Below are 16,055 nucleotides of genomic sequence, written 5' to 3' on the forward strand. Positions count from 1 at the left end.
CAGTCCATGGGGTCGCAAAGAGTCGCAAAGAGTCAGACATGACTGAGCATGCACAAAGCAATCTGTAAGGTTTGAGTCATGGAATGACCATATACTTATAAACAAATCCCAATATGGTTGTTGGAGGCAAATGTGTTCATTCTCAACATGGGGCCACAACTCTTTTCTTTTCAGTCTAAAATGGACATCATTTCTTTCTATGCTAGTCACTGCAATGTTATGAGCACTCAATGAATGCTTTGAGAACTGTGATTAAAGTACACATGAAAGGTATTATTATCATAAAGCAAATGATAAGAGAAATTCCATAACTGATTGACCAGATTCACTGGATCCTATGAAATGAAATTACAGGTCAGAGTAGAAGAGGTGGTAAACTGGGGAGTGATAGTAAAAGTCCTGGGAGCCTGACAACCTGAAATCTGAACAAATCCATTGACTGCAGGTGTATTTTCCTGTTAATAAAATGTATTACAAGGTCCTGAGCCAACATACAGTGAATGGACTTGGAAACTGGACTTGTCCCTGTTTGATCCACAGTGTCTGTTTCTGAATGTCTGTTTTCTTTTTTGGCCTGGAAGGTGATTGAGTTTAGCTGTTTTCCATCCTCCCCTTTCACCAACAGATACGAGTGTGGAGAGCACAGACAATTTGGGGTAGGAGAACAGGGTACAGTCCTTTCATGTTCAAACTAAATGCCTGAGGATGACACATGGAATATAGTGGCCTAAAGGTACAACAGTTCATAGCCACATAGTCACTTTCTTGCTTCCAGCTCTTAAAATCGGTGATACAGTTGGTTAATAAACATGGAAAATTCTGAACTAACTCATTGGAAAACTAACATACAGAATCTCAGTCAGAGAAAAATGTCTTTTGGCATTGGGCACTTCTATTCTCCTGTGAGTACTACAGTCTAGTAAGTTTGGCAAATTTTATTCCAATTAAATCTTAAATGATGGTGGAACCCATTTCAAATTGAGTACTCCAGAAAATCTATAATTAACTATGGAAAGGGGTTTTGTTGAATTATTTTATCTTTCAGTTTGATGCTGTTGGGATAATTGTTCACATAGCTAGAAATGTTTTACATATTAATATAGATAAGTATAAAACCTTCGTGCTAAATATGCAAATAAGGTTCAGAGCGGAGGTTAAAAGCATGGTAAAGCTGATGGGGAAGAGAGAGGACTTGGAGGAGTCAGGCTCTGGAGCCAGACTGACTGGAATGAAAGTCCATTTTGGAGGCTTCTTAAAATAAGACATCTCTGAGGCCATTTCTTATTCTGTCTGTCCTTCAGTTTTCCATATATAGAATGAGGGAAATTAACAAGCTGTTAATTAATGTTTCCTCATCTGCCACTGGGCTTCCCCAATAGCTCAGTTGGTAAAGAATCTGCCTGCAATGCAGGAGACCCCAGTTTGATTCCTGGGTCGGGAAGATCCACTGGAGAAGGGATAGGCTACCCACTCCTGTATTCTTGGGCTTCCCTTGTGGCTCAGCTGGTAAAGAATCTGCCTACAATGCAGAAGACTTGGGTTCAATCCCTGGGTTGGGAAGATCCCCTGGGGAAGGAAATGGCTACCCACTGCAGTATTCTGGCCTGGAAAATTCCATGGACTGTATAGTCCATGGGGTCACAAAGAGTCGGACACAACTGAGCGACTTTCACTCATTCACTCATCTGCCAAAGGAAGAAATGAATGATTAAAAAATAGTATGAACTGCTTAGCCTAGTGGCTCAATTGCTTTGGTTGTGTCCAACTCTTTTAGACCCCATGGACTATAGCCTGCCAGGCTCCTCTGTCCATGGGATTATCCAAGCAAGAATACTGTAGTGGGTTGCCATTTCCTCCTCTAGGGGATCTTCTCAACTCAGGGATTGAACTCATGTCTCCTGCATTGGCAGGCAGATCCTTTATACCACTGAGCTACCTGGGAAGCCCCAGTGGGTTTCTGTAAGGCAGCCCTAACAGACAGCAATAGTCCTGCAAGTGATAACAACAGCATTTGAGGCCAGCATGCTTTAGCTGTGCTTGTGTGGATGGTTGTTTCAGCATGGTGGTGTCTAAACACACACCAGCTGCCTAGTGTATCTGGGTCACCATTATCAGAATCCCCCGAGGGCGCCCCAGGACTCTGACATGGTCACATAATGATTTTCCTTTATAATGGAAGTGGATGAAATTAACATCCAATGACCGTTGTCTCAGGTTTTAAGTAAGGTCACCACATCCGTGTGCCCCTCTCCCAAGTGCGATGAAAACACTCACCATGTTCAGACTGCCTGTTAAGTCTCTGCTTGCTTAGAAACCCTGCTCACCTGCTTTTCTGTGTAGGAATATGGAGAAACTTGTCTCATGGCGTCCTTAAGATGTCACCGTGGGCCATGATGTCTTCCCAGACGACATTAATGACAGCATCAGTGCACCCCGTGGCCTTGACCACAGCACTCTGTGGACGCCTTAAGAGAAAATTGTTTCTATCATTGAACTTTTACTATGCGGAAACATTGGGAGTGGAAGCAAATATAGTTGCTTTCTAGTCTCTCGGTCAAGGACAAGCATTGCAAATACGGGCACGCCTCATTTTACTGTACTTTGTTTTACTAAGCTTCATAGATACTGTGGGGTTTTTTTGTTGTTTGTTGTTTTACAAACTGAATGTTCATGGCAACCCCAAGTCAAGCAAGTCTATTATTGCCATTTTCCCCACAACATTTGTCATTTCATGTCTCTCCATCATATGTTGGTAATTCTCACAATATCGTGAACATTTTCATCTGTATTATATTTGTTATGCTGGCCTGTGGTCAGTGATCTTCGCTGATAAGACCACAACTCACTGAAGGCTTAGATGCCAGTTAGCACTTGTAGCAATAAAGTATTTTTTAATTGAGATATGGGGCTTCCCAGGTGGCTCTAGTGGTAAAGAACTCGCCTGCCAATGCAGGAGAAATAAAGACTCAGGTTTGATCCCTGGGTTGGGAAGATCCCCTGAAGCAGGGCATATGGCAGCCCACTCCAGTATTCTTGCCTGGAGAATCCAATGGACAGAAGAGCCTGGCAGGCTACAGTCCAGGGGCTCGCAAAAAGTCAGACATGACTGAGGGACTAACACACACACAATTAAGATATGTACATTATTCTCACCCCCCTTTATGTGTACATTTTGATTTAAAAACTGGTACTTACATTACCTATGTAATTTGATATTATATGGGTTTTTTGTTTACTTTTATATTTTCTGCCTTGCAATTTTTTTAAACAACTCTTACAAGTTTTATAGTATTCATTTTAACATAATTTATTACCTTTTGTTATTTGATGTTGAAATCATTTCGCAATCTGACATTATTTTTGTATTTATTTAGCTATTTATCTGGCTGTGTTGGGTGTTAGTTGAGGCACGCAGGATCTTTGTTGTGTCATGTGGAATCTTTCCTTGTGACTCTTGGACTCTCTAGTTGAGGCATGTGGGCTTAGTTGCTGTGGGATTTTAGTTCCCTGACCAGGGATCAAACCTGCGTCCCCTGAAATGCAACGCAGATTCTTAACCACTGGATCACCTGGGAAGTCCCAGTCTTACACTACTATAAATAATTATTTGATGCCCATTTTTTCTTTTCCTTAAGACATTTTCCTAGGAGTGGAGTAAAAAGTCAAGGCTATAGATATTTTAAGTCTCAATATAAATTTCCAAATGGCATTCTGGAAGACTGGAAACAAGGTGTGTGATCAACAGTAAAGGTAGATCATGGCATTTTCACATGATGGAATGTTATGTGGCTATGGAAATTATTTAGAAGAATGTTGACAGAATTCATGGTATGAAGATTTACTTTTTGTGGAGAAAAGGTTTATGTATATGTAAACACACATACATCTACAGAAAAAAAAGACAAATATAATAATAAAAATGTGCCCCCCTAAAACCAAGTTCCTATGCCAAGTTTATGATTAACTTCTCTACCTAAAACTTTATTTCCTTTCTTGTTCTGTACCTGTTCCTCCTCAAGATTGAAGAGTATCAGATAAAAGGAGGGATTGTAATGAGCAGAACTCAGTGATGTCTCCTTGGAACAGACCGCCCCATATCCTGCACCTGCCTCTTGTTTGTAGAGAAACTAGCCTTCTAGGAGTTCCAAAGAACAGATTTAATCATAGAAGCAAGAAAATGCAGAAGCAAAGGAAAACGATCAAGCAAGACAAAATAATAATAGTTTAGTTAGCAAACCAAGTCAAGAACCTTTAGTTCCTCCTCAAACGCTATAGATAACCTGAGCTATATGCTTGAGCTATTATGCAGATATTGAAACCCACTAGCTGGAAAAAAGTAATTGTATGCTGACCACCAGCTTGTAGACCCCAGGCCGGTTGGAACCAGAAGGTTGATGATGTTGAATTCCAGTTACCTCACAACCAGCCAATCAGAGGAATGTCCACAAGCTGATCATGCACTTCAAAACTCTCTCCTTCACCCTGTCTTAATGAGATTTATGAGATTTATTTATATTGGTTTTGTTTTGACCAGGTGCATGCATGCGTGCATGCAAAGTTGCTTCAGTCATGTCTGACTCTTTGCGACCCTATGGGCTATAACCTGCCAGACTTCCCTGTCCATGGGATTCTCCAGGCAAGAATACTGGAGTGGGTAGACTTTCCCTTCTCCAGGGGATCACCCCAACCCAAATACAATTTAAAATTCAGTTTCTGTCACACCAAAGTGTGAATTGTTAGTCTCTCAGTCGTGTCTGACTCTTTGCGACCCCATATACTATGGCCTGCCAGTCAAGAGTACTGGAGTGGGTTGCCATTTCCCTCTCCAGGGGATCTTCCCGACCCAGAGATAGAGTCCAGGTATCCTGCATTGTAGGCGGATTCTTTACCATCTGAGCCACCAGGGAATCCCACACTAACACACTGTCACACTAATCACATTGCAAGTCCTGACTGGGCATGTGTGACTGTGGCTACCACAGTGGAGAGGGTAGGGTAGAGAGTTTCCATCATCACGGAAAGTTGTATTGGACCCATCCGCACTGGGAGGAAGCGTCTTGCTCTTCTTTCCCATCATCTCCATGCCACGTCCTCACCAAGTTCTTCTTAGACTGTTTATTATTGTGGTTGGGAAGGTCTCCAGGAGGAGAGAATGGCTACCCACTCCAGTATTCTTGCCTGGAGAATCCCATGGACAGAGGAACCTGGCGGGCTATAGTCCATGGGGTCGCAAAGAGACGGACACGACTGAGCAACTAACACCTTCCTCCACCCCTCCACCAGGTGAACACCAGAGATTTCCTTCAAAATTGGCCCTGCCCATTATTATGGGATAGATAATCCTTAAAGAATCATGATCAACTGTGCCTCCCCAATTTTAAAATGTATACGACTTACTTCTTGACTTCCAAGTAAAATCCAGACTCTTTAAACCAGCCCCAATGTAACCCATCCTCCACCTCCCTTTCTGGTTTATATCTATGACTTCAGCTGGTTGCAGCCATTCCCCATATCTCCCAAGCTCCCTCTGTTCTTTTTGTCCCTCTGAGTTACCCTTCATGTTCACCCAGCTGTCAGAAATGTCACTTTCCCTCTTTGCCCAAGCTAAGAATGACTTCAAATGCCACCTCTCCCCTAAGCCTTTCTTTGATCTCCAATCAGAAGTCACCCGTTCGCCCTCCTTAGTTAGGGCTCAAAATCTGCAACACCTCCACGGCATTATTGCAGAGCAGACTGTATTGTATCTGTTGCTCATTCCTTTTCCTCTTCTTGCCTGTGAAGTTTAGGGGTAGTTTAGATGTGCCATGGGAAGACTCACAAATGTTTGTCGACTATATTTAGAGGCACACAGCAGTCACTGTCTTTATTTTAATTGCACTATTTAAGTGCATTAAATACCAAAGTGGTCCTTATTCTAGTGAAGTTGGAGTTGATTGTCTGTTTTAGAGAGCTAACAATTTGCCCATATGCCTGATGTAATTGGAAATACAGGGATTGAACATAATATTTTTTTTTTTGGTAAGACTTCCAGGAAAATCAGGGCTCATTAAATACAGTAGAGGATCACATGAACAATAGAAAAATTTCAAGAATCAAATAAGTAGGAACGAGTATAAAAAGCTGGATCTTTAGCGGCTGTCCTCTCCAGCTTTACTTTCTCAATTAAATGAATAATTAACCATTCCATGTTCGATGCATGAGACAAGGGCTCAGGGCCGGGGCAGTGGGATGACCCAGAGGGATGGGATGGGGAGGGAAGTGGGTGGGGGGTCCAGGAAGGGGAACACATGTAAACCCATGGCTGATTCATGTCAATGTATGGCAAAAACTATTACAATATTGTAAAGTAATTAGCCCCCAACTAAAATAAATAAATTTATAAAAAAAAAAAAAAAACTTCTTTGAGGCTTTGTGGTGCTATTGTTTTAATTGTTAGTGTTATCAGTTCACAGATTGTCATTGCAATTTTGTGACAGATGCTGAGCTTTCCAGCTAATTACATGGCCACAGATGTAGCTGTAATTCCAATATTAGTGACTGCTTTTTTGCTGTAGTCCTTTTCTTTTCCTAAACACTCCAGCACATCAGTATTCATTGCATCTAGCATCAAATTTTTTTCCAGAATGGAGATGGAGTTAACTCAGAGACTGATATACCTGAGGAATACCCCACCACTGGCAAAACTAGAATAGTCTCTCTTTGGGGTATTTTATAAGGCTGGTTCATCCATCCAGCCCTTTAGATTCTCTGATTTTGTCCACCTGGTATGTTTCTGTCTCAAGCTTGTATGGACTTTTTTCCCTCTTGGTTTGTTTGCAGCAGGACATAAAAAATGCCTCAACAATTCCTGCGTCTTTGAGGATCAATGAATAGGAAGAAGAGAGGTGGAAGGCGAGGCTGAGCTCCCCCACAGGATCCTCTGTATCCCATTACGCTATCTGTTATGCCGGCTATTCTTTTTTTTTTTTTTTAGTTGGAGGCTAATTACTTTACAATATGTAGTGGTTTTGCCATACATTGATATGAATCACCCATGGGTGTACATGTGTTCACCATCCTGAACCCCCCTCCCACCTCCCTCCCCATCCCCTCCCTCAGAGTCATCCCAGTGCACCAGCCCTGAGCGCCGTCTCATGCATCGAACCTGGACTGGTGATCTGTTTCACATATGATAATACACATGTTTCAGTGCTATTCTCTCAGATCATCCCACCCTCGCCTTCTCCCACAGAGTCCAAAAGACTGTTCTATACATCTGTGTCTCTGTTTCTGTCTCGTATATAGGGTTATCGTTACCGTCTTTCTAAATTCCATATATATGCATTAGTATATTGTATTGGTGTTTTTCTGGCTTACCTCACTCTGTTATTCTTTTATTTGTTTTTCCAACTTCTGTATAGGAAATAGTAGTTTGAATTTTATTTCAGTTGATGGTTTGCTTTCGGTTTCATTTCTGTTACCTTTTCTTGTTTATGTGAACCGTTTTTTGGATTTTTTTTTTTTTTTGGTGGATTCTGAATAGAAGTTTATACTTTAGCTCTTCAAAGGTTGCATAGAAAAATCAGGATCAGTCATTTAAAAAAAAAAAGCAGTTTTCTCCATTCCTTTAACGTATCTTAAAAAACCATGTTTAAGTGAAGTCATGGAATCATATTTTATATATATATATGCACACACACACATATTCTGAAATAATATAGAGCTGAAAGACCATCAAGTTTAACTTTTTTAAAGAAATTATCATTTTATATTGGAGTATAGTTGATAGCAATATTATGTTAGTTTCAGGTGACATATACACACCACTATATTTAAAACAGAGAACCAACAAGGACCTACTGTATAGCACAAGTTCAAATTGTGGTGTTAGGAATGTTGGTGGCTTAGGGAACTGAAGTACTTTGTCCAAGGTCCTGCTTCTCCTCAGGATTAACCCTGCGACTAGAACCCAGGTCCCTGTCTTCTAGGTCAGTGGCCCATCAAGGAGGTTCTTTAACACTAGAGAAAGAAGAATCTATCAGCCTTACAAGCAGTTCCTCAGGGTGCACAGCAGTGCCCTAGACCTTCCAGTGGTTGGTGTTTAGGTTCTGATGCTGTTAGGCTCAGTCACTGTCATGCAATGACTCTTGCAAACCAGTTGCGATGTGAGCACCGATCACAACCACTTGAAGAGGTGCCACAGAACCCTCCAAGCCAAAAACAAGCAAACAACCAAAACACCTAGGATTGAACAATTTTCTGGCAGATCTGTCTTTCTCAGAGGATGAGATGGTTGGATGGCATCTCCGATTCAATGAACATGAACTTGGGCAAACTCCAGGAGATGGTGAGGGACAGAGAAGCCTGGCATGCTGCAATCCATGGGGTCTCAAATAGTTAAACACGACTCGGAGACTGAACAACAAAAGAACAACTGTCTTTATTGGAAAAGAGAGATAGGAGTGTTTAAATGATATCAGTCATGAGAGATGGGGGAAAGAAGAGTAACCCAAGAGATAAAAAGAAGTCGCAGGAGCCACATAAACTGAACACATTTCCATCAAGGAAGCTTTTATTCATATCTTCCACATTCATGATGAAGCATGTAGGATCTAAAGTGATATCTGTAGTCACACTTGTTGAGACCAAGTAGTGTGTACTGATAATGTATTTTTGAAACCTAGCATTATAATAACTATCGAAGCCCTGTTTTTAAATTAATAAGCACCATTCATGGCCACAGAACACAGGAGCATTGTACTTGGTCAGTGTTACTCTTTTGGGAAGCCAGAGCCCAAGGCTTAGCACCTACACTGGCAATCTAATAGGGATCATATATCGGCTTAAAGTTCATTACGATTAATATGTATTACATCACCTAACAAAATAATTATGACTTCATTTGATAGTTAAGATTTTCCCCACATGGCTAGGCTGATAGAAGCAGGGTTTATCTAACCTGAGAAATCTGCTTTAGAGACTTCATCTTTGATGGGAGAGAAGGACAGGTTATGGTAGAGCGTGAGAGAAGAGGTCATCGTGATTGTGTTAAGGGCAGGATTGAAAAGGGGAGTAAATTGCTGGCATAAAACGGAGCATCGCCTCACAGCTATCCATTATCTCTTTTCAGAGCTTGATTTAAAACCGTCAGAGTCTCATGGTTTACTTAGACAGTCATAATTCTCACTGAACTGGATCTGATGTTTTAAAATGGCTTTTCTTTCTGGTCCTCCCTGGGATAAACAGCAAAAGCAGTTAAAGAACGTATCTCTTTTTTAGTATTATTAATTTATTTATTTCATTATTTATTTTTGACTGTGCTGGGTCTTCATTGCTGCAAGGGCTACTCTCTAGCTGCAGTGCTCAGGATTCTCATTGAGGTGGCTTCTCTTGTTGCAGAGCATGGGCTGTAGGGCTAGTGGGCTTCAGTAGTTGCAGCTCTGTGGGTTCAATAGTTGCAGCTCCCGGACTCTAGAACACAGGCTCAGTAGTCGTGGCAAATGGGCCTAGTTGCTCCTCGGCATGTGGGATCTTCCCAGATCAGGGATCCAATAGGCGTCTCCTGCATTGTCAGGCAGATTCGTTACCACTGAGCAACCAGGGAAGCCCAAGAATGCATCTCTTTTAATGTTACCTAAAGCCTTACTTACCTACTAAGTAACCTGCAAAGCTGTTCACCACACAGAGCCTCTGATGAAATCCTGTGGACCATGTATATTACATTAACGTGGGAATTTGCTAAGTGTTAGGTGCCTTTACAGCGTAAAAGCACTTTCCAAGCCCAGTATGTTTAATTCATAAAACCCTTCAGTGAGGTATGTAGGTCCTGAGCTTTATTATTGCTGTTGTCATTATCTTTCTTATTTCACAGTTGGACACACTGAAATACAAGAAGGTTAAGTGCTTTTTACCCAAAGTCTCTGAGGAAGCCAGTGGTACTGGAGCAGGACAGGAGAGCTCCCATCCAAAGCACGTCTTTTGTCTACTGAAAATGGAGAGAGTTGCTCTTTTGTCTACTAAAAATCAAGTCCCAAAGGCACTGAAGAGTGTTTGAGAATCAAGGAGTGTCTAGTCCATCTCCATTTGTTTCTTGAATAATGTAGGAAATGCATATAGTATGGCCCAAATTGACTGATGGTCCATTTATCATTTTTAGCAATTTTTGGAAGAAAGACTTTTTGGAGTGACCGATTTTGACTGTATGATAGTTCCTCAAAGCTTCCAAGATTATATTCTGAGTTTCTCAGAAAGACTTCAACTTTCATCATTGTCCTTTGGATGAAAAGGGCATACACCCATCTATAGAATTGAGTGGTGACTCCTGTGGAAGCAGTGACTGCTCAGAAGGTGGCATTGTTTGTACTGCAGTCTTCCCTGGTGGCTCAGATGGTAAAGAATCTACCTGCAATGCAACAGACCTGAGTTTGAACCCTGGGTCAAGAGGATCCCCCAGAGAAGGGAATGACAACCCACTCCCATATTCTTGCCTGAAGAATCCCATAGTCAGAGGAGCCTGGTAGGCTACAGTCCATAGAGTTGCAAAGAGTCAGACACGGCTGAGTGACTAACACTTTCACTTTGCTGCTTAAGTACTATTGAATGAGCTAACAAGAATATTCAAACAACTTCTAGTGATTTTTCCAAAGCAGAGACACAATTTCATTCTTTTATTTAGGGCTTACCTGGTTGTTTAAAATCATTGAAGCGGAGCCGTCCATCAAGGAGCTCTGCTGTTTTTTTCCTCTTTTGAAATGAGACACCCTGATATGCCAGCATTTCTTTCTATTCTATCAAAGGGGCTCAGAATGATCCCTGCTTTTCAGGAGATTACGCGTCCATGAATAGTGACAGGTTACAGTGTCTCTCTTCCTACCAAATCTATCTTTAGAGTGGAGCGAGGCACCCTGACCGCCCTCATCACACTGGGGTATCACTGGCAGTGATACTTAGTTACCGCTGGGATGATGCAGTCTGTCCCCTGCTCCTGCTCCTGGTGGGTGCTGGGATGGTTGGTATGTGTATTACTTGTCTATTACTGATAGCAGCACAGGGTTGTGTACATGTTTAAAATTATTATATTAGCCGACACAATCTGTACCGTTGGTAGCAAAATCACTGCTCTCCCCACACAGAGCAGCTGCGTTACTACATCTGACTTTTTTGTCGAGACAAAAAATGACACCAAATCAAATAAAAATCCCCTACCAAGATGGAGCCACAATCAGTAGCGCTTATTGAGCACTGCCCAGGTGAGAATGAATGATGCAAAGATATGGAACCTCTAGTTCTGTGTCCTACTAGGGATTCCAACCTCACCCTCCATCAGATGCTTACAGTCTCGTTGTTGTTCAGTCACTAAGTTGTGTCCAACTCTTTGCCCTTGTTAGGAAGGAGATTAAGACCTGTAACCAGTTCCCCTGCCATGTATGGAGAGAGTTTGCGGGTCAGCCAATCTCTGGTCAAGTACTTATGCCACTACTCACCCAAGGGACTTTGATGGCCTTGAGCAGGTTACTTAGCCCTGAACTTTTGCTTTCTTAACCAGTAAAGTTGAAACAATAATACTTGTCTTCCAGGATTGTTGTCAGCATTAGAAACATTATTTGAAAGGTGCTTGACATAGCCTAGAGCTTTGTAGATCAATATTATTACTAACAACAGTAATGGCACAAGCCAGTGTGTGTCCAGCGCCAAATTCGTGATGCAGGTGTAAATGCTATAGGAGGTCAAAGCAAATTAATTGCTTTCACTGCAACTTCTAGATTTTGAAACGTTGGAGCTATTCATCATTTTCCTTTAGTTCTATCCTCATTTCTTTTGTTCCTTGAAATGTACTGAATTTCATTCATTCATATTAGCTAGTTCTTGATTATTCATAGTGGCAGAAGCCAAGGAATACATAAAAATAATTGAAATTCCAAGGTAGAACATGGGGAAATCTTATTTTAGTCTACCTTCTAGTCTGGACTTGAATTTACCAGCTTCTTCCAGAAACCTATTAAGTAGCAAAGTGAACTGCTTTTTAGCTTTCTTTCCTTATTTCCTTCCTATCACCTCATGGTGCAACAGATAAAAGATGACTATCAGGTGACAGAAGAACAGATTTTCTTTGAATCACTTATAAATTAGATAATTAATTGTAAAATGCTTGAAAAACAGCCAAATCCATTTCTCTGAATCTGATATACAAAGAAAATTTTCAGAGTTTTCAGATGCCTAAAAGTCACTGTTCATTTAGAAAGTGGTGGTGCTGATAACACAAAAGATGATATGTTCCAAAAACATTCCTGTTTGCACTTTGTATGCACTGTGGTTTTTCATGCCAATTTATCTTCCTTCGTAGTTTGCTTAACCTGATATTAAATGTCATTGGTATTCCCTGAGCAGTAACTGACTAATGAAGGGAAAATAACCCTGAAGGATAGAAGGTATCAGGAGAAACCTTTTGGAATTGAACATCGGCCGTGGAAAATCCACAGGCTTATGAGTGGATAATTGTGAATTGACTCTAGATGAAAACTGCCAGGTTTGTTCATTTGTTTTCATCACTGTAAATATCAGTAAGTTCTCTCTTGCGATCCAGGAAAGGGAAGAAAAAACATCCCATCAGTCATTCTGAAGGTTTGAGTGATGGTAGGCAGTCACAAATACAAATCTCTAGGGAACTTGCCTACCACACACAGGTCTGTACCTCCTCATGTTGATATTCACCCCTTCTGCGTATAATGAAAGATATTCCCTAAAATAGTTTATTGCAAATGTGGGTGAGATGAAGGCTGGTATTTAAAACACTCATAACTGGCCTCAACTTCCTTCTGTGACGCTTGGATCTTCTAGGAGAAATTCAGGTTAATTGAAAAGAATCCAAAAAGGAAAATAAGTCATTTCTGTACAGGAAGGGAGGGAGGAAAAGAATAGGAAGAAGTGGAAGACGAGAGGAAGAAGGGGTTTGAATTTCCCATCAGTGGCTGATTTTCCCCAAGAGAATCCACCCAGTTTATACTTCAAGATCTTGGGTTCACTGAAGACATGATTTTTCTGACCAGTCGGTTTTCTTTCATTGAATTTCCTTACAACTGCAGCAAACTGAAGCAAAATTTAGAAAACTACCTTTGAAAAGTAGAACTGAAAAGAACCTGTGTAAGTGTGCTCCATCAAGTGAATCTTTTTAAACTGAGAAAAATAATGTATTATTTGACTAAGGAGGTAATTGATAATACTTGTGGCTATGATCAGTGATAGCCTTCTAAGTGTTAGTCACTCAGCTGTGTCCAGTTCTTTTGCGACCCCATGGACTGTAGCCTGCCAGGCTCCTCTGTCCATGGGATTCCCCAAGCAAGAATACTCGAGTGGATAACCATTCCCTTCTCCAAGGGATCGTCCCAATCCTGAACCAGCGTCTCTCGCATTGCAGGCAGATTCTTTCAGGCAGATTCTTTCAGGCAGATTCTTTACCATCTGAGCCACCAGGGAGATTTTAAATTACCTTAAACATCATCTCCGGAGAAGGCAATGGCACCCCACTCCAGTACTCTTGCCTGGAAAATCCCATGGATGGAGGAGCCTGGTAGGCTACAGTCCATGGGGTCGCTAAGAGTCGGACACGACTGAGCGACTTCACTTTCACTTTTCCCTTTCATGCACTGGAGAAGGAAATGGCAACCCACTCCAGTATTCTTGCCTGGAGAATCCTAGGGACGGCAGAGCCTGGTGAGCTGCCGTCTATGGGGTCGCACAGAGTCGGACACGACTGAAGCGACTTAGCAGCAGCAGCAGCAGCAAACATCATCTCACAGATGTTAAAGGCCAACTGGGCTCAGTGTGTCTGAAGCCCTTCTCTTCCATGGTGGGAATAGGGTGGCAGGTACCTGCAAGTGATGGCTGAGTATCTTCAGCTATTTCCTATTTCTTGGTCAGTAAGCTTTCTCCCTTAATAGCTCTGTCTTCTTCCTCTCTACATTGATTTTTGGTGCTTTTGTAAAACCCAAATGGGATCTACATGGGCTCTGAAGCCAACGAAGAGACCTGCATCAGTATTTCATGTAAAAAAAAAAAAATTAAAAGGAAACAGAATCCATACCAATAAGCTGTGTATTTCATGACATCATAAAATGCTTTTGCCAGAGGCAGAATTAAATGGAAAACAGCAGGATGTAGTTTTGTTAAAAACCTGTGACCAGACAGACAGGAATTTGGGATAATCTAGACTTATTGTTTTTTGTGTTTGTGACATTTTTATGTTAGACTTGAGTTAGGGGCAAAGTTCCATTTTCTGGTTGAGTTCCAAAATCACATTATTGGTACAGCTGCGGGAGCCATGGCCCCAAACACAACCCCTGGAAGGAAACAGACAAGATGGGGAAGTATTTTTGACAGTGGGAGAGCTGAAACAGGGCACATTATGCCACAAAAATTTACTCTCCTTTTAATGCATGTTCCAGGAAATCTCCTGTGTAACATTACAGTTTTAAAGTTTTCGAATGTTTCCAATGTGTTTTTAAATTTCATTCAATATTTGGTTTATTGTGATCATTTTATAATGTATGAAATTATCAAATCACTGTTATGTACCTGACATGAATATGATATTGTATGTCAATTATGTCTCAATTTAAACATTAATCCAGTCAAACTAAAATATCATTTTTCAGTTTATAAATAATGTGTGTTTTTGTTGTGAGTGTAGTATATGTTCATTATAGAAACTTTGGAAAATTCAAAAAAGTGTTATAACACTAAAGTAAAATTCACCAATAATCTTACTCTTTAGAGATATTACCGTTAAAATTGGAAAGATAAATCTGGAAGCGCCCCCTCCCACCCTCCACAACGTTTACCAGGCTACCTGCATGTGTCCTGTATTGTCTGCCCCTTGGTTTGTTACAGTGGATGTAGGATGACCTGCTTGAGTCCTGTATCTAATCCATCCTCTTTCACTTAGCCTTTGTGCCACCCTTCTTAAATGAAACTCTCCATTACCTTCCATGTACTACTGCTTTGCCAGCTTTCACATAATTCAGTTTTCTATATTTGCTTCTTTACACTACTCATTAATAATTTGCACATAATTATCTGCCTATGGACATACAAATATATAATACATTAGATTAAAATATTCATGCTAGGAAATATAATTTTTAATAGCTAAAGAATGCTTTGTCCCTATGGCTATGTCATAATTCATTCATTACTTGTGAATATTCAGTTAATTCCACTTTTTCCATACTAAAATAACATTGCAACATGTACTTTTTTCTAACCTTTAGAAATGATTTCAAATTCTATGATTCCAAAATTTGTTCTTTTAATAATATTGGTAAGAAGTAAGCTTGTATTCTTTTTGTGTTTGCATAGTCACTTCATTCTGCTTTGACTTACCACCTCCAGATCTAATCTTACTACAGGGAGTTTTGCCTAATGAAAAAGACTGGGCCCTTAAACTAAGGAGTCCGTGTGAGAGGAAAGGTCTCGAGTGGTTCACATAGAGATGTTTTTGTTGTGGTAGTTTGTCTAAGAACTATTCACAAGCTACTAATTAAGACAAATTCTTTTGGGGATCACAGTAAGTGGCCTTCCTCTCAGGAGGTTCACCTTGATATCATTACTTCTTAATAGTACCACAACAGACCCTTTATCTTGGACAACAGAGAACAAATGATAGAGCCAGTTGCAAGAATTATAGTAAGTAGATACTCTGTTTGAAACATACATATTTATATTAATATAAATAGATAGATATAGAAGTTTCTATATCAGGATGCTGGGCTTCCCAGGTGGCTCAGTGGTAAAGAATCCAGCTACCAAGCATGAGATGTGGGTTCGGGCCCTGGGTCAGGAAAATTCCCTGGAGAAGGAAATGGCAACCCACTCCCGTATTCTTGCCTGGAGAATCCCATGGACAGAAGAGCCTGGGAGGCTATAGTTCATGGGGTCACAAAGAGTTGTATACAACTTAGTGACTAAACCATCACCACTACCATATAAAGATGCTAGTGTAAAATTTGGATGAGATTGTCATATTTTGGGTGATGAGCACCTTCACCTAAATATGCATAAAAAATCTTTATCCTGGGGGT

At 40.8% G+C, this 16,055-nt stretch overlaps 1 protein-coding gene and 1 long non-coding RNA gene across 6 annotated transcripts in view; both read left to right on the forward strand.

The window, feature by feature from the left end:
• Window positions 1–16,055, forward strand: part of LHFPL6 (LHFPL tetraspan subfamily member 6) — a 276,744-nt gene that overhangs the window by 138,581 nt on the left and 122,108 nt on the right. The window lies entirely within an intron of this gene.
• Window positions 10,775–14,080, forward strand: LOC145528781 (uncharacterized). Its single transcript, XR_014070645.1, has 2 exons — window positions 10,775–13,185; window positions 13,540–14,080. It is a non-coding gene; the product is annotated as an uncharacterized LOC145528781 (long non-coding RNA).

This window comes from Giraffa tippelskirchi, chromosome 12 (assembly GCF_054371585.1).
Source record: "Giraffa tippelskirchi isolate mGirTip1 chromosome 12, T2T-mGirTip1v1.2.pri, whole genome shotgun sequence".
NCBI classification, from domain to species: domain Eukaryota; kingdom Metazoa; phylum Chordata; class Mammalia; order Artiodactyla; family Giraffidae; genus Giraffa; species Giraffa tippelskirchi.